Genomic DNA, 22,699 nt, shown 5'->3' on the forward strand with positions numbered 1-22,699 from the left:
ACAAGAAAGAAAGAAAAAAAAGAAAAAAAAAGAAGGAAAAAAAGAAAGAAAAAGAAAAAAAAAACTTTATCACATCACTAAACTTATACCAGTCCCTTCACTACAAGAAGATGATCCGGAGGACGAGTGAAAATTTTACTATGAATTTTCATCCCCAAGGGGGGAGATGTAATAAAATAACTAGGTACCTACCTATACATTTTATTAAGTACTTACAAAAAGTACCTACATAAAACAGTTCTACCACCAGATGCCGCATGCGTCGCTCACAATAAAACAAAAGACTTCCGATAATATTATTAACTGTCAGAATCAGATAGATAGATAGATAGATATAAAAATTATTATAAAGATAAATTAAGAATAAACTTTAATTACAAAGCAACACATTGTTTATTTTATTATTATACACCCACTTTACATATTATTTACACTTAATTTTCAAAAGGAAAATATTACCACGTTATATATATATATATATATATATATATATATATATATATATATATATATATATATATATATATATATATATATATATATATATATATATATATATATATATATATATATATATATATATATATATATATATATATATATATATATATATATATATATATATATATATATATATATATATATATATATATATATATATATATATATATATATATATATTTATTTATTTAAATTAAACAGTTGAATATACCACATTAATGAGTTTTATTTCAATATACGACTAGTTTCGAAAACTTACAGATGTTTTCATCTTCTGGAAAAAATAAAACTTAAAGTTTTCGAAACCAGTCGTTAAAGTGGTGTATTCAAGTGTTTATTTTTTTTTAATAATCATCATGTCATTCCACAATGTTAATGCCGAATCAATAAATAATATATAAATAATTATAAAAATTGTATAAGTCTTTACCATGTAAGTATTTTGGCATAACACAGGCTATGCGTAAAGGGCCAAAATACAGATAATTTATATGTAGGTACATGAACAGTGGCGTGCGCAGAGAATTAATAAATTATGGTAGGCAGTAGAGCTAGGTAGTAAGGTAAGCTGGTACTTCTTTCGAGGGTAGGCAGTAGAGGTAGGTAGTTATAGTAAGATACGTTAGGTTCTACGTAGGTAGTGTTTGCGTTTTTATATGTCACGCGGGTAAGTTAGGATAGGCACTGCTCTCCTGTCTATATGGAATGAAGCATGGAATTGGCAAAGGAAGGATGAAATTAGCGATCTCTCGTGGCGGCAAAACGATGTTTATATTATAGATGTTTCAATTGTGAAATAAAAAAATAACGCAAGGTTGACATAAGTATTATCGATGAAAATTTCATAAAATGTTTTTTGAGATGGTTTGGGCATGCGGAACGAGTGAGTGATGAATATACGGAAAAAAATACAAGGTGAATGTAGTTGAAAATAGGAGCAAAGGAAGACTGAGGAAAAAACCTTATTAATTTTATAAAATTATGTAAAAAAAAGGACAAAATGGGTAGCAATATTGATGTAAAGAAATGAAGCATGGAGTTGGCAAAAGAAGGATGAAAGTGTACTGAATGCAGTAGGAATGCGCGGCAAAATAATGTATTATAGATGTCACAATGGTGCAATGAGGAAAGAATGAAAGGTTGAGATAAGTTTGACCGATAATTTTTTTTATAAAATATGTTTTGAGATGGTTTGGACACACGGAGCGATTGAGTGAGGAAAATACGGTAAAACAAATATATAAGTTGTTAAATTAAGTTAAATTAAATATACAAATTGTTGGAAGTAGGGGCAAAAGAAGGCCGAGGAAAACTCCTTTTGAATTTTAATTTTTTTATGAAAAAATACACTTAATACAAAATACAATCCTAATGTATGGAAGTAAAGCATAGAGTTGGCAAAAGAAGGATTAATCTAGACTGAATTCAGAAAATATGCTTAGCTAATGGTGACACAAAGAAAGAATGGTTGAGATAAGAATTATCGATAAAATAAAATAAAAAGTATTTTGGGATGGTTGAGATAATAATTATCAATAAAAAAAAAGTTTTTTGGGATGGTTTGGAGCGAATGAATGGGGAAAATACGGTAAAACAAATTTATGAGGCGGATGTTGTTGGAAAAGTGTGCAGAGGAAGACTGAAGATAACACCCTATTTCATTTAAAAATTATATATATAAATATTAGGTAGATATGTCACTTACCGAGCCTTGATGTATAATGCGACATCTCCAGAACTTTTTCTTTGCTGCATCCTTTTTATATTTATATAAAATATTGATATTTTAAAACGTCATATTATAACCCACAAACGATATTTTGACACTTGATTTTTGTAATGTTAAAAAATGCAACAGGATATCGAAATATATGTCAATTTAAAAACCAAAAATTTAACACGTATTGATAAAAACGATATGCGTCGCGTTTGTTAAAAAATTAAAACTCCTAAAGTTATTCACTGATTGCCTTGAAATTTTGACACATCGTCGGATTCGAATACGCACACGTTTTTATTTATATGAATAAAAATGTCCATTTTAATTTGTTCAAAATATTGAATGGCCTAAAGTTAGTCACCGATATCTTTGGAATTTTGAAACAACACTGCATTTGAATACGCACATGTTTATATACATAACCTGTGATATATAATTTTTATTTGTGACTGGTAAAAACTTTTTTTTTAAAAGACAGTTTTATTTCACTACAATGGCAGTGCCATCCGTTGAATATATCAACAACACACGCAACACTAAACACTGCTTATCTTCTTGACAGCTGTCGTCACTAAAAAAATCATAATTTTTTAGTGAATTGTTTTATATTAGGTACATGTATATTTAATATTTAACAATGTTTTTTTTGTATTTGCGACAAGTAAAAACATGTTTATTTGTAAGACAGTTTTTCACCACAGTGGCAGAGCCATCCATTGAACATACTTTCAACGCACGCAAAACTTAACGCCGCTTATCTTCTTGACAGCTGTTATCACAAAAAATTCAACGTTTTATATTGCATTGTTTTATATTACACAGATTTTTTTAAATTTAACAATGTTTTTTTGTATCTGTAATAAATAAATATATGTTTTTTTGAAAAATAGTTTTATCACCACAATAGCAGTGCCATCCATTGAACATGCTTGCAACACACACAACACTTAACATGGCTTATCTTCTTGACAGCTGTTATCACTAAAAATTCAACGTTTTATAATGCATTGGTTTATATTACACAGATTTTTAATATTATCGCTATTTCACAAATATTGTAAAATGAACACATTAGTAATGTGTGCTTTCTATTTCATTTATTTTTCTATTAATCAGGCTGAACCACAGCAACGCGTTCTTTGTAACAGCTGGTGTAAAATATGATCTATTTTTATGTAATTTTAAACTAAATTTAACTAAAAATTGTTCAATTATTTAAGACGTAAATACACACGGATTTCGCAACAAATGTCGTCACAGACTGACTAAATAACTCTATAATATATTGCAAATGATTTGCAGCAATTTTTGTTAAGTGCATACATTTGATATAAATCTAACCAAATTATTGTTACCAATTTCCCACCCACACAGATTGGTTTCTTGAATTTTAATAAATACATTTTAATCCATATATTTTCAAACAAATTTGTGCCGTATTGATTTTCATTTACCCAAAAAAACGTATTCGAAATTGCGTGTACCATGTATTATTTCAACGCGCGGTCAAACACGAAGATTGTCTTTAAATTTTATTATTTCATTTTTGTATGCAACAAATGTACATTTATTTATTTATTTTTCAAAACATATTGCATACATAGTCATATATATAATATTCCCGATGAGTATTTCTCATTTTGGGACATGGGATTTAGGTTAACAAGACTGGAACACAAATAATAAAGTTACATTTTTTTAAATAACCAAAACTAATACATGGCAAAATATAAAAACAATAAACAGGTATAATTAATAGGCATTATAATAATAATAATAAAACCCTTATCCGCACCCCAATGGTGCATAGGGCACTGCGTCATATAAACGCAGTGTTATCTTGATCGTTCACACAAGAAGGAAAGGTGATCAGCCCTCCGCTTCAGTTACCAGTCCAGGGTAATATTGAATAAATATTACAGTGAAAAAATCACTCATATTTATTTTACCCCTCCTGGGAATCGAACCCGGGTCCTCCAGAACGGTAGCCGACCGTGCTGACCATTAAACTATGGAGGCGGACATTATAAGCATATTTAAAAGAAATAAATGAGAAAAACATAAGGTACGAAGCGTATTTAAAATAAACAACTGAAACATTAGTGGGCTTGATTGCTAAGAAGCAATTTCTTCCTAACTAACTAACTAACTAACCATCACGCTGCATCTATGCAGGGGTAGGCAGAGAAAATACCCGCCGATTATTCCGACTTCTTACCTGACCGCTTCAAGTACAGGGTGGCGCAAAAACAATCGACCTATCGGAAAATGTTATAATTCTTGCAAATGGCGTCTTACACCAACCATATTTTTAATTTGTAAACTAGACAGCTGCAGTATACAAATGAATTCAAGATAGTGCAAAATCGATCATCTCATTTCGTTAATGAATAACATTTATACAAAATTTAAAAAAATGATTTTGAGTAATGGAATCTCTATTTTGACTACACATGTGTGCCCTTTTTATCAATCCGTCTATATGGTACAATGATTGTTTATGTAGTAAATATGATTGACGCACAACGCCATTTGTAAAAATTTTAACATCTTCCGATAGGGTGATTAATATTGCGCCACCCTGTACATAAATAAAATAATAAAAACCCTTATCCGCACCAAATGGTGCATAGGGCACTGCTTCATATAAACGCAGTGTTATCTTGATCGTATACAAATGAAGGAAAGGTGATCAGCCCTCCGCTTCAGGTACCAGTCCAGGGTAATATTAAATAAATATTACAGTGAAAAAATCACTTATATTTATTTTACCCCCCCTGGGAATCGAACTCAGGACCCTGTACATAGTCCAGTGATTCTTTAAAGTTATGAAAAGATTTTTTTTAAACAATAGTATACATACCTACACTGTTTTCGACCAATGATGATTTTAAATTGAATTTAATTTTAACCACAAAACACTAAGATTTACACTTTTCGGATAACACATGTGTTTATTTTTTTAATAACACAGACGACGTGTTAGGTTAAGCCTTAACAAGCTAAAAATGGCCACAAATTCAAGTCAAAAATGTTTTTAAAACATACATGCATATTTATAACCAAAGCAAATAAAATTAATTGCGTTAGTGAGATTTGCAGATTATTTATTGAATAATTAATAACGATTCTAGCCCACTTAAATTAGGAAGCCGATGTAAATAAGAAAAACAACTGTGAATTTGCAAATCATCAAGTCGTTACATTAGCGAATTCGGAATAACAAGAAACCTATACTAAGATTGCTCAGATAATGCAAAGACATCAAAAGGTGGTTCAGATATAAGTTTTTTTTTCAAAATATATTACACACAGTCGTGTGCCTTATTAATAGACCCATCAAGCAAATAACAAAACACCCACAATTCTTTTGCTCCTGAATGTTATGTTTTTAATCTAATCATTAAAAAAATATCATAAAAATTGAAAAAAAATAAAAATATAAATTTTGTATTACCATGTTAGTATTCGGCTCAACACAGGCCATACCTATAGAACCGTAATACGTATAATAAATGTTTATATGAAATGAATATGTATATTGAATGTATCTATGTATTATAAAAATAAGTAAATAAATAAACAAAAAAAATTACCAATCGTATGATTTTTTAAATGTTTTTTAGTCAAATTATTAATTGTAGATATATTACGCATTGACATATATATATATATATATATATATATATATATATATATATATATATATATATATATATATATATATATATATATATATATATATATATATATATATATATATATATATATATATAGATATATTATGCATTTGAAATGTGGTGCTGGAGGAGGATGCTGCGCATTCCTTGGACTGCAAGACGCACAAACGTCTCCATTCTCCGCGAACTGTCAGTGACAGAAAGACTCTCCACGACTTGCAGGAAAAGGATTTTGTCCTACTTTGGGCATATCGCCAGAAAGAACGAGAAGAGTCTTGAAAAACTGGTAGTAACAGGTACAGTTGAAGGCAAGCGGGCAAGAGGACGGTCTCCAACAAGATGGACAGACCAAATAAAGGAATTAACCGGATCCTCGCTAAACGCTGCCATCAAGTTGGCCCAGGACCGGGAAGAATGGAGAGGACTTGTACACCAAGTGCCTGACATTCCAGAAGACCACGACGCTCAGCATTGAGCAAGAAGACGAAGAAAAATATTACGCATTCAATCAGATAAATTATAACATTCTAATAATTTTATTATGTAGACAAAAAAAAAAGAAAGCAATGCTAGACGTAAAATCAGTATTTTGTGTGACCTCCTTTTGCGGCGATAAGGGATGCTATCCTGCGTGGCATGCTTTCTATGCATTTTTTTACCACCATCTAAAGGCGGGCATTGCGATGCCAGATGCCAATTAGTTTCTCTATCAGCATTACATAAGTCATACATATAATATTCCCGACGAGTAATTTCTATTTCTCATTTTGGGACATGGGATTAAGGTTAACAAGACTGGAACACAAATAATTAAGTTACAAAAAAGATTTTTTTAAATAACCAAAACTAATACATGGAAACATATAAAAACAATAAACGGATTGGTTGGTATAATAAATTGGCAAAAGAAGCAAAATTAAAAGAAAAAATGAGAAAAACATAAGCAAAAGCATATTAAAATTATATGTATGTATTTAATAGATTTACATTATCCACAGACACTTCGTGATGGAATTGCATTTTAAATATATTATTAGATTAAAACCAATATTTTTAGCTTTTCCACTTTATTTTTATTTGACCAGCGACCGGGTTTCGTCGTTACCGACATCATCAGACTGATAGAAAATAGTTAATAAAAAATTAGTTTATGTCTTTAAAATTATAGTGAATGTGTTTAGTCAATAATAAATTAACTAACTTGATCCCTAAAAACAATACATAAGCCACAATAATACAATGTACACAATGGATGCAATATCTTATACAGATTTGTCACATAGCTCATTTTTCTCGTTGATCTTGTCATATCTAAATAAATCAAAATAAAATAAAATAAAACCCTTATCCGCACCCCAATGGTGCATAGGGCACTGCGTCATATAAACGCAGTGTTATCTTGATTGTTTACACATGAAGGAAAGGTGATCAGCCCTCCGCTTCAGGTACCAGTCCAGGGTAATATTGAATAAATATGACAGTGAAAAAATCACTTATATTTATTTTACCCATCTTGGGAACGGACCCGGGACCTCCAGAACGGTAGCCGAGCGTGCTGACCATTACACTACGGAGGCGGACATATCTAAATATACAAAGAAAAATCAGCGAGGAAAAAAAAACATCCCATTTCAATAATTTAGGAGTCTTAAAAAGAATATGTCATTCTTCCCATTTTTGATCATCCATATTGCTATAAAGCTTGCAACTGAAATTTGAGAGGAATCCAACAACAGTGCATTTGTGTTACGTATGCAAACATATATATATTTAAATATTACATAAATATATATTTTTTTTTGAACCCTTATCCGCACCCCAATGGTGCATAGGGCACTGTGTCATATAAACGCAGTGTTATCTTGATCGTTTACACATGAAGGAAAGGTGATCAGCCCTCCGCTTCAGGTACCAGTCCATGGTAATATTGAATAAATATTACAGCGAAAAACATCACTTATATTTATTTTACCCCCCTTGGGAATCGAACCCGGGACCTCCAGAATGGTAGCCGAGCGTGCTGACCATTACACTATATATATATATATATATATATATATATATATATATATATATATATATATATATATATATATATATATATATATATATATATATATATATATATATATATTAATATATATATATATATATATATATATATATATATATATATATATATATATATATATATATATATACATATATTTATTTATATCCTGACCACTTTCGAGTGTTTAAAATACTTCACTGATTCGATTCACGTCCCCAAACCATCTCAACACATCTTTCATAATTTTATCGATAATGCTTATCTCGGTCTTGCATTCTTTCTTTACATCACTATTCAAATATCTATCATACATCGTTTTGCCGCACATTTGTCCGAGAAAACGCATTTCAACTGCATTCAGTCTACTGTCAGTCTTCTTTTGCCCACAACATCTACAGGTAACAATATATTTACATCTGTAGATGGCAGCATGTGTAGCTTCAGAAACTAGTCATAATAAAATATAATACTCAAGCGGTAAAAGCAATTGTTTAATTTATAATTTATTAAAATTATGTAAAAATTAATTACAGGCATTTTTTCACCCTTATAATCGGATCGTTGCGAGCACCTGAGGCGGCCCAAGGAGGTCACATTTTGAATATTTTAGGGGATGTTCCCTTGGGGGAAGAATAATGGGGCATCGGACCGGAAGATGGAAGGAACTCCGCGTTGTGTAGGTAGGTTTTACGTATCTAAAGTGGATATGACGCCATCCGTGACGAGTCGACCAACCGTCGCTGCCAAGAAGCAAGAATTGTAAAATAAAACCGTTGTTACTGTAATTATCGAGAGATTTTTTACGAACTTAATTATGATTTTGTTTCATCTGCTGTATTAGAAAAATAACTATGGAAAACAACGCATCCCATTTCAATATTTTAGATGTCTAAAGCAGAATACAGAAGACAATCTAGATGATAGAGTAGCTAATGTATAAAGAAAATTATATATATTTTTTAAATTTAAGTTTAACTTGGTGAACGTTATGCAAGTGTATAAAGTGATCCCTTTGGCCAGCCAAATGGCAGGTTAGAAGCCCTGTGATGCTCAAACTTCCATCTTCTTTCAAATAAAAAGGATGTATAGATGTTTCGTATAAAGTTGAGATACCTATGTTTTTAGTTTTATTTAGTTTTTTTTATTATCAATTGTAAACACTTATTTAAATCACAATTTTACACATATTTTAAACATTATTTTTGCAGAGACCCACCAAGCCACCTTTTCTTGTCTGTGGAATTCTTTTTTAATACATTTTTGATTGTTTTTAACGATTTTAACCTAATATACACACAAAAAAGAGAGAAAAATAAGAATATAAATATTTTACAAGTATGGGTATATTAATAAATTCTTGATATAAATAACTTCTCTCTGACTAATAGTAAGCAGATAGGATTGATCACCACCACACACTGTTTTTACAAACAATCTCAATAGTATTTTTTTAACATCTCAATATAAGTGAAGAAGAATATGAAAGTCTGGACATTTACAGGGCTTACGACCATCATAACCTGGTTCAAGTTATCACTTTACACACGTGTAATATTCACCAATTCTACCCATATTTGATAACCACACTACTCAAATTCTTGTTAATTTTTTATTTTTATTTTATTTGTTCGGGAATTGTACAGCTTTACATTTAAAAATATTATAAAATAAAATAAAAAAAATTACAATAATAAACATTACATTATATCAGTAAAAATAGTTACATTAATAAAAATATAGCCAATTTAACAATTCCACATTTATATTATAATAACCATTAAACCATTAACAGATAAAAAAAAGAAGAAAAGGAGTGGGAGTGTGTGTGAGGAAGGGAATAAAAGGGTAAGGGTATGGTATAAAAATAGATTTTGCCGGAAGTTAATGCATATACTTCCATATTCTTCTTCATCTATGTTGAGATGTCAAAAAATAATATGATAAATATCTCCTATAATTGGAAATAATCCAGATTTGTGAACAAGTATTTGGACATATTCAAAATGTTATTAACCCAGATAATGCTTATGTCAGCCTTGCATTCTTTCCATATATCGCAATTCGAACATCTATCATACATCGTTTTACCGCACATTCATCAGGAGCTACATGCATGCATGTTATTTATTGAATTATGACGTTTTACTTCCAAATCTGACAGCCATGTAACAATTGTTTATATGAAGAACTAGTGTTTGTATAACGATCAATTATTTGTAAGTAATTTGCTTCCTGCTTACACCGGAAGTCAGTTATATTTAAAACTGGCAGTTTAAGCTTTCTCACCGGATATAACTCAAACGTTAAGGGCAAAAGCACAATAATTACGGCTACAGGTTTTATCCATAATTTATTTATGCGTTTTTAATTATTAATACTTTTAAAAAATGTTTTTAAGCACATTGACGACTTCCATACATCTAATGCAACACACACCTGGAAAATGAGTTTATAGACTTTATCGATGTATGGAATATGACTCTTTAGAAATAAAAACAAATAATAATGGCGACATTGCAAACAATCTTTGCCTCTTCCACATTCATGCATCTCCTCGTACATAAGTATTTAAGAAGACTGTTTTTTTCAATGTCTTCCTCGGTATTCCTCTGCTGCTGTTTTCGCTGTTTGTTTCGCTGTTTTTTTACTCATTAGTTCCGCATGTCCAAACTATCTCAACGCACCTTTCTAAGTTTTATTCTTCCTATATTCAATCATTCGAAAACTGTCATACATAGTCTTAGCGCACATTCGTCTGTGAGATCGTATATACATATGTATGTACCTGGGATCAGTGGCGTACACAGATAATTAATAAACGGAAGGCAGTAGAGGTAGGTAGTAAGGTAAGCTAGGTACTACTTAGTAAGGTAGGGAAGGTACTGGTTGCATTTTAATATGTCAAGTGGGTAAGTTAGGATAGACACTGCTTTTCTGCCTCTATGGAATACACGCCCCTCCCTGTTTTTTGAGCAGATAATACTGCGTTCATGTGTTGCAGTGCCCTATGCACCGTTGGAGTACGGAAAAGGATTAGAAGAAGTAGAAGTAAAGTGAAAAGTATGTATATGACCTCTCTGGGAATCGAACCAGGAGCTTTCAACCACTAGACCACGGTTTCACATTTAGCCTTGCTTTATTCATAAATGATTTTTTTTTTATATATATTTTAAGTACGTGATTTTCCCGTTTTCCAGATGAAGATAGCGCTCAAAATGGAAACTTTCCTATTTCCTAAATGATCGCTATATTCGGACCATTTCTCTTCTAGGTCACGACAGTTCTAACTCTTATTTCTCGCAAGATAAGTGCCAAACTGCCACAGCTCGACAAATTATCCTACACTTACCTATCACTTACTTTTCAATTGTTCTATACATTGTTTTACGCTCTTAAATGTTTTTAAATTGAACTTGTCACTATTTCTAATGATTTAAAGCAATGGTCCCCAAATTGGTACGGACCCCAATCCAAGCAATCCCCGGGATATTTCAATGTGTCTGTGTAAAATTTGTCCGCCTACGTAGTGTAATGGTTATCGTGTTTAGCTACCGTGCTGGAGGTACCGGGTTCTATTCCCATGGGGGATTAAATAAATATAGGTGATTTTTCACTCAAATATTTATTCTATTATTAGATTAAAACCAATATTTTTAGCTTTTCCACTTTATTTTTATTTGACCAACGACCGGGTTTCGTCGTTACCGACATCATCAGACTGGTGATGTCGGTAACGACGAAACCCGGTCGCTGGTCAAATAAAAATAAAGTGGAAAAGCTAAAAATATTGGTTTTAATCTAATAATTTATTAAAAATGCAATTCCATCACGAAGTGTCAGTGGGTAATATAAATCTATTATTTTTTTATTATTTAATATTACCCTGGACTAGTACCTGAAGTGGAGGGCTGATCACCTTTCTTTCATGTGTTAACGATCAAGATAACACTGTGTTTATATGATGCAGTGCCCTTTGCACCATTTGGGTGCGGGTAAGGTTTAAAAAAATGTTTTTAAATTGAACTTGTCACTTTTTCTAATGATTCAAAGCAATAGTTCCCAAAGTGGTACGGACACCAATGCATCCCCAGGATATTTCAGGAGATCTGTGAAAAAATTGTCCGCCTCCGTGGTGTAATGGTTAACGTGTTTAGCTACCGTGCTGGAGGTACCGGGTTCGATTCCCAGGGCGGGTGTAAATAAATATCGGTGATTTTACACTCCATTTATTTAATATTTCTTTGGACTTGTACCTGAAGCGGAGGGCTGATCACCTTTCCTTCATGTGTAAACGATCAAGATAACACTGTGTTTATATGATGCAGTGCCCTATGCACAATTGGGGTGCAGATAAGGGTTTAAGCAAGATGAAGATGAAGTTTTTCACCCTGGATCCGTGGCCAAGTGTTGACAATGAAAATTAAATTAAATTAAATTAAATTGGTTCATATATATAGAACTTCCAAGAATTTTAGTAGTGTGGTTGTCAATAATGGGCAGAATTGGTGAATGTTACACGTGTGTAAAGTGATCACTTAAACCAGCCTATGACGGTCGTCAGCCCCGTAAATGCCCAGACTTCCATATTCTTCTTCATCTTTGATGAGATGTCAAAAGATAATATGAAAATGACTCCTGTAATTGGAGATAATCCAGATTTTTTGAACAAGTATTTGGACCCACTCAAAATGTTGTTGACAATGAATATGTGTGTTTTTTAACAGGAATTTGCGATATTTTGTTTCTCAAATTTCAGTTCATTTCCGAAAATCGAAATTTATTATAGTAAACAGGCAAATGCTGAGAAATTCCTGATGGGTCCTCACTAGATTATCCCTCCTTAAGACACAGATTTAAATATTACATCTTTATTTAGTTAGTAGAAGCCAAAATTCACTTAATGATTCATAAACCTTGTATATAATAAGCAAGGTATATAAGAAATGCCGTTTACTTTTTTTTATTTAGTTAATAAAACAATTTATAAATAGTGAAAAGAGATATCTAACACATTTAATTAAGTAAAATTAAAAATGCTGGGAACAAAGTGAATGGTGCACTGAAATCAGTTATAGCAAATAAAAACCTATCAGCGGAAGCTAAACTGGCAGTGCACAACGGAGTCCTGGTTCCAACTCTAATGTATGGAAGTGAAACATGGAGTTGGCAAACGAAGGATGAAAGTAGACTAAATGCAGTCGAAATGCGATCTCTCAGAAGAATGTGCGACATAACGATGTATGATAGATGTACGAATAGTGAAATAAGAAAGGAATGCAAAGCTGAGATAAGCATTATCGATAAAATTAAGAAAGGTGTGTTGAGATGGTTTGGACATGTAGAACAAATGAGTGAGGAAAGAACGGTAAAACAAATTTATGAGGCGAATGTAAGTGGAAAAAGGAGCAGAGGAAAACCGAGAAAAACATGGCACGATCAGATATGCCAAATAATTGAAAGTGGTCAGGTTAGGAGTCGTAACAATCGGCGGGTATGTATGAGGAGATGCATGAACGTGCAAGAGGCGAAGAATGTTTGCAAAGACAGAGTGGTGTGACGTTCTATTCTCTCGGCCTACCCCTGCGATGTGATGGTTAGTTAGTTAGTTAATAAAACAATTTATAAATAGTGAAAAGAGATATGTAATACATTTAATTCAGAAAAATTAAAATTGTAAGCTTATATGTTAGTCCCTGTCTATCCTCATTAGGTATATGAAACACCTTAATTATAACATCTTCATCGATTAATGTATAAGCTTTCTTTATGGTTAGATAATGCAAAAAAAATCATGCATTACCATACAATATTGTATAACACGACTGCATTTCCTCCATGCAAGTGCAGCACGCAACTTGAAAGAATAATAATCACTCCTTTTCGAAGAATTTACGCTGAAAAGTTAATTTCAATTCGTTCATTTGACGTTTTTCCGAGGTTCCGTCGATCGCCGCCAGGGGCGCCCTCGTCGCAGCGAGCCTTCGTTCCACATAGTCGCATTGGTGCGCGTAGAGTCACCGCGCATACACGCGAGCGGGAACTTAGATCTATCGGACCCAATCAGTAAAAGATATTCTCAAACTATCGTCTCCAATAGGCTGTTCAATATTTAAAACAATATCCCTTCATTCGGCTCGTGTTAATTGTGGCGGGCTCGCGATACTCCGCGCGCCATTTTAAAATTCAAATTCGTCGCGAACCTTTGATCTATGGTCGAATTTTGGCTATGGTCGCAGTTTGTTTGAAAGTTTTCTAGTAATGTCAGTCGTAGCGGCCGCGGTGGAGCGAAAAAGTGAAATTATTACTATATTTCTGTGGTAAAAACGGTAATTTTGTGTGTTTTTTTATACCAATTTCCTTTTCTGTTCTCCTGGTGTTTCGAGTGTTAATATCAGCGTTGTGAGTGTTTTTTTTCTAAAGTGATTTATTCTGAAATATTCGCCGTTTTTTGTCGATAAAAATGATATTTTAAAAAAAGGTTGTGCAATTTGCATGCTGTGCAACGCGATACGAATACCGATATTATCACTTAATTAACAGAGCTTGATCGAGAACTGTATCAAAATTCACTAAAATACTTTTCCTTACTTATTTATCGTAATAAACCAATTGCAATATCTCATTTTTATCTTAAAATTGAATGCTTAAGTGATCCATTTCGTTTAACTGTAAATTCAATCAAGAAATTTCAACTCCGGCAATTTATTTTATTATATCGTTTACATACAATATTGGATTTTAATCTTTTAAAACCAGCAAAATAAATTAATAGCAATCTGTCTTTACTTTGCTGTTTTCGGGAAAATATGCATATGAAAAAGATTGCAGACTTTCAGGTATGCTAAATATATAAATATCTATGTTAATATATATATATATATATATATATATATATATATATATATATATATATATATATATATATATATATATATATATATATATATATATATATATATATATATATATATATATATATATATATATATATGTATATATAAATAATGTTACTTCACTGGGTTTTCCCGTACCAAGGGCACAATTATTGTCAAATGTCTGAGGGCGCATTTAACAATACTTCTTTTTTGTGTGTGAAAATATCGCAAAATGGGTTTTATATAATAAAAAAATACGGGAATATTAAAAGCATATATTTACATAAATGTACTTTTCTAATAATAATAGTTATAATAATAATTTGTGGTTTACTTAAATGAATCTACTAAAAAATTGCATCATTAAAATATGTAGTTTATTATTTCACCATACGATGAAACAAACTATGAAAAAATATGTTTTTTTATAACTATCTCATTTATCTTCTTCATTTGTCCGCCTCCGTAGTGTAATGGTTAGCACGCTCGACTACCGTTCTGGAGGTCCCGGTTTTGCTTCCCGGGGGGGGGGGGGGTCAAATAAATATAAATGATTTTTTCACTCTAATATTAATTTAATATTATACTAGACTGGTACCTGAAGCGGAGGGATCACCTTTCCTTCATATGTTAACAAATAAGATCTGCACCGACACTACGTTTATATGATGCAGTGCCCTATGCACCATTGGGGTGCGGATATGGGTTTAAAAAATCTCATTTACTTCGGATCTTTTTTTTTAAAGAATAACCCGCAAAGCCTTTAAGAGGCTTGTCTGCAGGTAGGATAGTGAGGATAGGGAAGGTAAATGTGAAAAATATATCACGAACACCCAAACCAATTGAAAATAAATCTTTCTTGAATTAATTTTGTACTTGGCGGGAATCGAACCCGCGACGCCAGTTTCGCAGTCGGGCGTTTACCCGACTACGCCACGGCCCGTGTATTTTTTCGGATTACAACAATAATATTTCGCGAAAATTCATAGGAATAAATATTAATTTATAAAAATAAATTTGTCGTAGTGGGACCGAACGAATTTTGCAAACGAAAATTGCGCTATATATAAATTTACAAAAAATCTTTGTCATTAATTTTACACTTTGTATCACGTGGTGCAAAAAGCACTGCGTTTAACTGTCCTGAGTTATTTTTATTGAAAGTTCAATGATCGTCCCTGCGCTTTATCCGCGAATCCAGTTTAACACGTTACAGCAAAAATTGTAAATTTGACTTGAATCAGGATAATAATCAAACCCTTGACTTGGCACAACCAGATCAATCAGAGCCAAAATCTGGTCGTGTCAAAAGTCTGCGTATCTGAGGGCATGTATGACTAGATTAATGGATGTGAAGGAAGCTAGGAGTGTACGATTATGTCAGGATAAAAGAGTGTGGTGTTCCACCCTCTCCGCCTACCAACGCGTTTAAACGGCATGACGGTAGCAGTAGTAGTTTATATTATTCTTTGATTAATTCAGATTTTTTTTATGCTTAATATATATGTCGTGTTTCGCCATCAATTTCGCATCATCAGATGGTTACTTGAATTTAAAAAAAAAAACTCTTACAAGAAGTGAAGTAGTGGTTACATTTATGCTCCTTCAAAGTGAAGTAGTTAGAGCATTTGGCTACCGCGCTGAAAGCCTCGGGATCGATTCTCAGGTGGGTCAAAATAAATGTGTGTGAGTTTTCATTCTTAGATTTTGCCATATATTAGTTACCCTGGTGTAGTACCCAAAGCGCTGGGCAAATCATCTTGCCTTTATAAACTCAAAGATCAAAATTACATTTCATATATTCGATGCAGTGCCCTATGCACCATTAGGTTCGGGTAGAGGTCGGAAGAAGAATGATTTCACAACATTTATTTTTATGTGAAAATTACGAAGTATTATGAAATTTATTCCCAATGCGTCATTTCTGTTTACCTACCTTTAGGACATACGTTAACAAAAAACATTTTTGAAAAAAACATGTGCTAATTTTATGGTAGCAATAATCTTTTATTATGATCAAAAACAACCGTCTAAAATTAATTAATCGACGCTGGAAAGCGAAGAAGTGTGAAGCAACACATAAAAATGTACATACGTATGTAGGTAAAATAGTCGGCGGGTACATATCGCTCACTCCTTTCAAGAACGTCATAAATCAAAAATCGTGAATTTTCAGTTATTCATGTTTTCAAAATGCCCAAAAATGCACTATATCCCAGCAAAAGAGGCATATTTTTAACTTAACATTTACCCGCTACAGGGCAAAAAGTGTTGTTTTTGTATTTTGAAGAAAAGGTATTGTTTAATTTTAAATATACTAGTTATTTTTTAAATGGAGAAAAACCCTTCAGGTTTAACCTAAAAAGATCTGTTGCACAGTAAAAAGTTCAATAAGTGGCTTGATATTTATTTTTAATAAATTGTGTTATATTTTTTAAATTTAAAAAGTTCTCCTGAAAAATCACGTTTCTTGATTTATGACGTTCTTGAAAGGAGTGAGCGATACGAGGAGATGCATGTATGTGGAAGAGGTGAATAATGTTTGCAAAGACAGACTAGTGTAGTGTTCTATTCTCTCTGCCTACCTCTGCGGAGGCGGCGTGATGGTTAGAAAGTTAGATAGTTTTTAATTCTGTAAAAATTTTAATTATCTTAATTTTCATTCGATAACAGTAACAATTTTAAATATCTGTTATTCAATTCTTATTTGCAGTAATTCGGTTTACGGTTAAAATTATGAAAATCTACCGAAAACTACAAAACAATCTTTTTTAAACATTATAAATGTATTACTAGAAAATGGAATGGAAAATATTCAATCATTTTTGTCTGCTTCCATATTACATTAGATCCCGCTTTTTGAAAAAAATCGTCGTACAAAGTTGAAATCAATAAATATGTAACATATGTTTACGTAAAAGCAAAAAAATATGTTAATATGAAATCGATCTACCGATAATTCGGTAATAGAATTTCGCTATACTTATCGATTAACCTATTTATCAATCAACCGAAAGCTGGATATGCTTTGCTTGATACCTACAACTAATGTATGTAGTTTAAATTTTAATACAGCAAAATGGTTTTCTTTTTAGAAATTGATTCTTAAACTACTATTACTGTGATCTTTTGCATTAAAATGATCTTATAACTTAACCAAAACCACTAATGAACTTATGAATAAAACTGAAAACTTGAAAACTAGTAACGCATAGACAATTGTTCCGTAAAGTGTGTGCCGCGGCACACTGGTGTACCGCGGTGATTAGTTGGTGTGCCGCGGAAAAAAACGTCTAGTTTTGTGAAAATAATACAATTTCTCCATATTTTTATTGCCTGTGTAAGTACACTCATATTTCGCATCAAACATAATATATATAATACCATATCCGCTCCCTAGGTGGAGCATATGGAGTCAAATACAGAGACAAACTGTCTCCAGGCTTTTCTGTCGGCTGCCAGCTCCCTTGCATCCTCCCAAGTCAGATCCGCGTCCCGAAGTTCTGACGAGAACTGCCGACGAATTGTCAGCAATGGCAGTCAAACATAATACGTATGTTAAATATCTTACCCTAATATGGTAAATATGCACCACTGAAATTTCTTATTTCTTATGGCGAATGTTAGTGGGAAAAGAAGCAGAGGAAGACCGAGAAAAACATGGCACGATCAGGTATGCCAAATACTTGAAAGTGGTCAGGTTAGGAGTCGTAACAATCGGCGGGTATGTATGAGGAGATGCATGAACGTGGAAGAGGCGAAGAATGCTTGCAAGGACAGAGTGGTGTGGCGCTCTATTCTCTCTGCCTACCCCTGCGGGGAAGCGGCGTGATGGTTAGTTAGTTAGTTTAAAATTTCTTAATTTGGTAGGCTTACCTCGAATGGAAAAAGTTTGTGGAACACTGGCATACACCCACTTACAACAATGGTAGTTTAAAATAAAATACAAAAAATACATTTCCTCTTTAAACTTAATTCCAAAACTACTGATGAACTTTCGCATAAAACGTGTTCATAAATATAACTTATCATTTTTAATTACATGCTTAAGGTGTTATAATTACTGAGCTTTTATTTTTTAACCTTATAATGAATTCTGCTATCTTCAAGTTGTCTGTGTGTGTCTTGTTTTAAACTCATTAATTTTTCATGTAAATGAAACTATATATTTTTTGCAATCACTTTTAAATCAAGTAAAAGAAAGTTATAGTGTAATTATGACAATTGCTGACTGGTTAAAAGCCCTTCTTGTTCAACTAAGAAGATCTTTCGATTCAATTTCCGTCGAATTGTGAAAAAGAGGATATCAGCTGAGAAATAGACGACCATAAAATCGTTAGTACATTTTGAAAATATTATTAATTTTAATTTAGATCTAAGTTATGTACTGATATTTCTTGGTATGTATTTCTGCATTTTACAGAATAAAGTAACAACTATACGGTATATTGTTGTTATTTTACACTTTATTTTACCAATGAACAGGTTTCGTTGTTACCGACATCATCAGACTTGTGAAATTATACCAGATTGGTGTGTGTCGCTAGTCAAATAAATTATGTAGAAAAAAACTATATATTCTTTAATAATTTTATTTCAGTTTTGTACTGACATTTTTTGATGGACTGCATTTATACAATGAACTAATTTTTATATATTTTTTTGCATTTTTATTTTGTTTGACCTGTGACCGGGTTTTGTCGTTACCGCTTTTGTCAGACTAGTAGAAGTCTAGACATGTTTTTTATATAACAAGACAGGCGTTGAAAATATGATTTTATACTATTTTCCTGAAAAAAATACTTGAAATGGAATGAATTTCAGTAGTGTATAATAATAATAACACTCTCCATATCATTCATCGTTCACTGTGTATAATACCACTTAAAAACCTACTTAATGACTGCTGGATTCGGAATAACCATTCGATCATCACAGGTCAATTGTAGACGTTTAAGTGGTATTACACAAAGTGAACGATGAATGATAAGGAGAGTGTTATATTACCATACCACGAAATTAACAAAGATTTTACTATACAAAATATATCAAAATAATAATTTCATGTCAGATAAAGTAAGAGTTTTGTGTAGTATTTTATGATTTAAACTTCTTACCATAATATGGAATTATTATTATGATACACTACGTAAATTCTTTCAATTGAAATTCATTTTGTCAGAAAAATTGTATGAAAACATGGCTTTTCAACCCCTGCCTTGTTGTGTATATAATATAGAATTTAGTCTAGCCTTCCACTAGTCTAATAATGTCGGTAACGAAGAAACATGGACACTATTCAAATTTTATAAATTTATTATATTTTGTTTCGCATTCACTTTGTGGTAAGACATGATGAAATTTTAAATGAAAAACACTTCTTTTTTTTACCACTTCAGTTTATTTTATGACGACTAGTTTCGGAAGCTATGCTTCTATCTTCAGGTCTAAATTATATAAAAAAATCATATGAAAGCGTGAAAAAAAGTTCTTATTCAAAGTGTATGGTGATAAGCTTGTATCACGTCGAGTTGTCATGTTACAGCCATATTATTGTTTGTATGGACCGCATACATTGAAACCGTAATAGTGGTTGGTATCTAGACATGGTTTAGTCTAAAGTCTAAGGGATTCAAAAAAGTCTTGATAATTGTGAAGCAACAGTGGAAACATATTAACTTATTAATACTAAATACGATAGCATTATATGTTTATATATATTTATACATAAATACATAAACTTTAGTCAATATCAGAATTAAAAATGTCCCTAACTATAAAATCTGACGTGCTACATTTTTTTGCTTTCGTTTTTGAATTCAGCTATGCAAAGTGCATAAAGATCAGGTATTTTCATGCCAGTTACAAAATAAAAGTTGTAAATTGTTGGCCAGTGTAATTGGAGATGATCCAGATTTGTGAACAAGTATTTGGACACACTCAAAATGTTGTATTTTTATCGAAGTTATTTGACCAGTGATTAGCATTTTAAAGTATTGTTTTCGCATTGTGAATATCACTATCAGAAATGGATAAAGCGATTGCAGTACCTGCAGTAGTTTCGCTAATTCTACGTGGTCGGATTCCGTATGATGGTCGATACCCGTGAATCGACCCAATCTTCCGCTGTAATACATATAACGGAGTACTGAGTGAAAGCCTTTGTAACTCGGCTGCAGTACCATTATTCGGATCGAGAATCGAAATTAAAGACGCCTTTGCGGTAACTTTAAGTTAAATAAATTTAAATGTTCTCGGAAACGATTAAACCTTACGAATATTTGACAATGGTCCTGTTAAATGATCGAACTTGCTTCAAGGTATAAGGCTCTGCAAATGTACTTAGAGGGCACCGTAATATGTACACACACACACACACATATATATATATATATATATATATATATATATATATATATATATATATATATATATATATATATATGTGTAATATTCTTCTTTGTAAATCAGTGGGTGTGTAGTAATAAAATAAACAATGTGTTGCTTTGTAATTAAAGAAACGACAGTAAAAGTTTATTCTTAATTAATCTTTTATAAATCACATATAATATGACAGTTCACAATATTTTTCTATCTATCTGAAGTCTTTTGTTTATTCAGTGCGACGCATGCGACATCTGGTGGTAGATTTGTGCTATCTGCTTTACCGACTGTCACAATATTGAAAGTCGGTACCATATGTAGGTACTGAATAAAATCTATAGGTAGGGATTCTATTACACATCGTTGTTTTATTTTATAAAGTTTATAAAATGTGCCACAAAGTATCTGCGAAAAACTTTCAAGAAAACCTCATATAGTGTTTTATTTAAATATTGAAGGTTTTGAACAATTTATATTGAGAATATTGAAATGAGTGTTTTTGCCTAGAATTTTCACTCATGAATTACATGAAATTATAGTAACTTTAAACACAAAGAGTAAATCCACTCACGAGTAGGCATAGGCTATGAAACTTATAAAGTCGAAGCCTGAGTAAGGACATGATAAGCGGTGTTGCATAAGCCCTAGCTAGATTTCAGAGTCACTTGGACGTTAGGTATAAAAAAAGCCTTTTTATATATTTTTTCTATTTGATTTTATTTACTCCATGTTTTACCGAAGAAACGTCTGATTTACGTTTTATTTATATTTTCACAAGTACGATTGACCTAGAACATTCCGATAACCTCACATAACAGGCAGCCAGCAATCTTGGCTTATGATATAACTCTATCCACATTGTGTGTGACATGGAATTAGCCAAAGTAATTTCCCACACTGGATGGATGAATATAAACTCGCGTTTTCATTCGGCTGCCGTGGGAAGAAACACCATTTGGCATTGAGAACACAATACCATCCGAGCCTCTGCGGACTGGGTTATGGTGCATCAAGTCCGTTCCGTCGGTAGGAAAACAACAAAACAACGTGGAAGACTGATGTTTTGTGTTAAAACAACGTGTAACACTGATATTTTGTATTAAAACTACGTGAAACACTGATATTTCGTATTAAAATACGTGGAATACTGATATTTTGTATTAAGTCAATGTGAAATACTGATATTTTGTATTAAAACAACGTGAAGCATTCATACGAGTATAACTATATTTTATTTATTTAAATTTTAATTAAATTTATTGTCCGCCTACGTTGTGTAATGGTAAGCATGCTTGCCTACCGTTCTGGAGGTCCTGGGTTCGATTCCCAGGGGGGTTTAATAAATATAAGTGATTTTTTCACTCTAATATTTATTCAATATTACACTGGACTGGTACCTGAAGTGGAGGGCTGATCACCTTTCCTTCATGTGTAATCGATCGAGATAACACTGCGTTTATATGAAGCAGTGCCCTATATACCATTG

The sequence above is a fragment of the Brachycentrus maculatus genome, unplaced genomic scaffold, assembly GCF_059751285.1.
Source record: "Brachycentrus maculatus isolate JH-2025_06_01 unplaced genomic scaffold, ASM5975128v1 h1tg000293l, whole genome shotgun sequence".
NCBI classification, from domain to species: domain Eukaryota; kingdom Metazoa; phylum Arthropoda; class Insecta; order Trichoptera; family Brachycentridae; genus Brachycentrus; species Brachycentrus maculatus.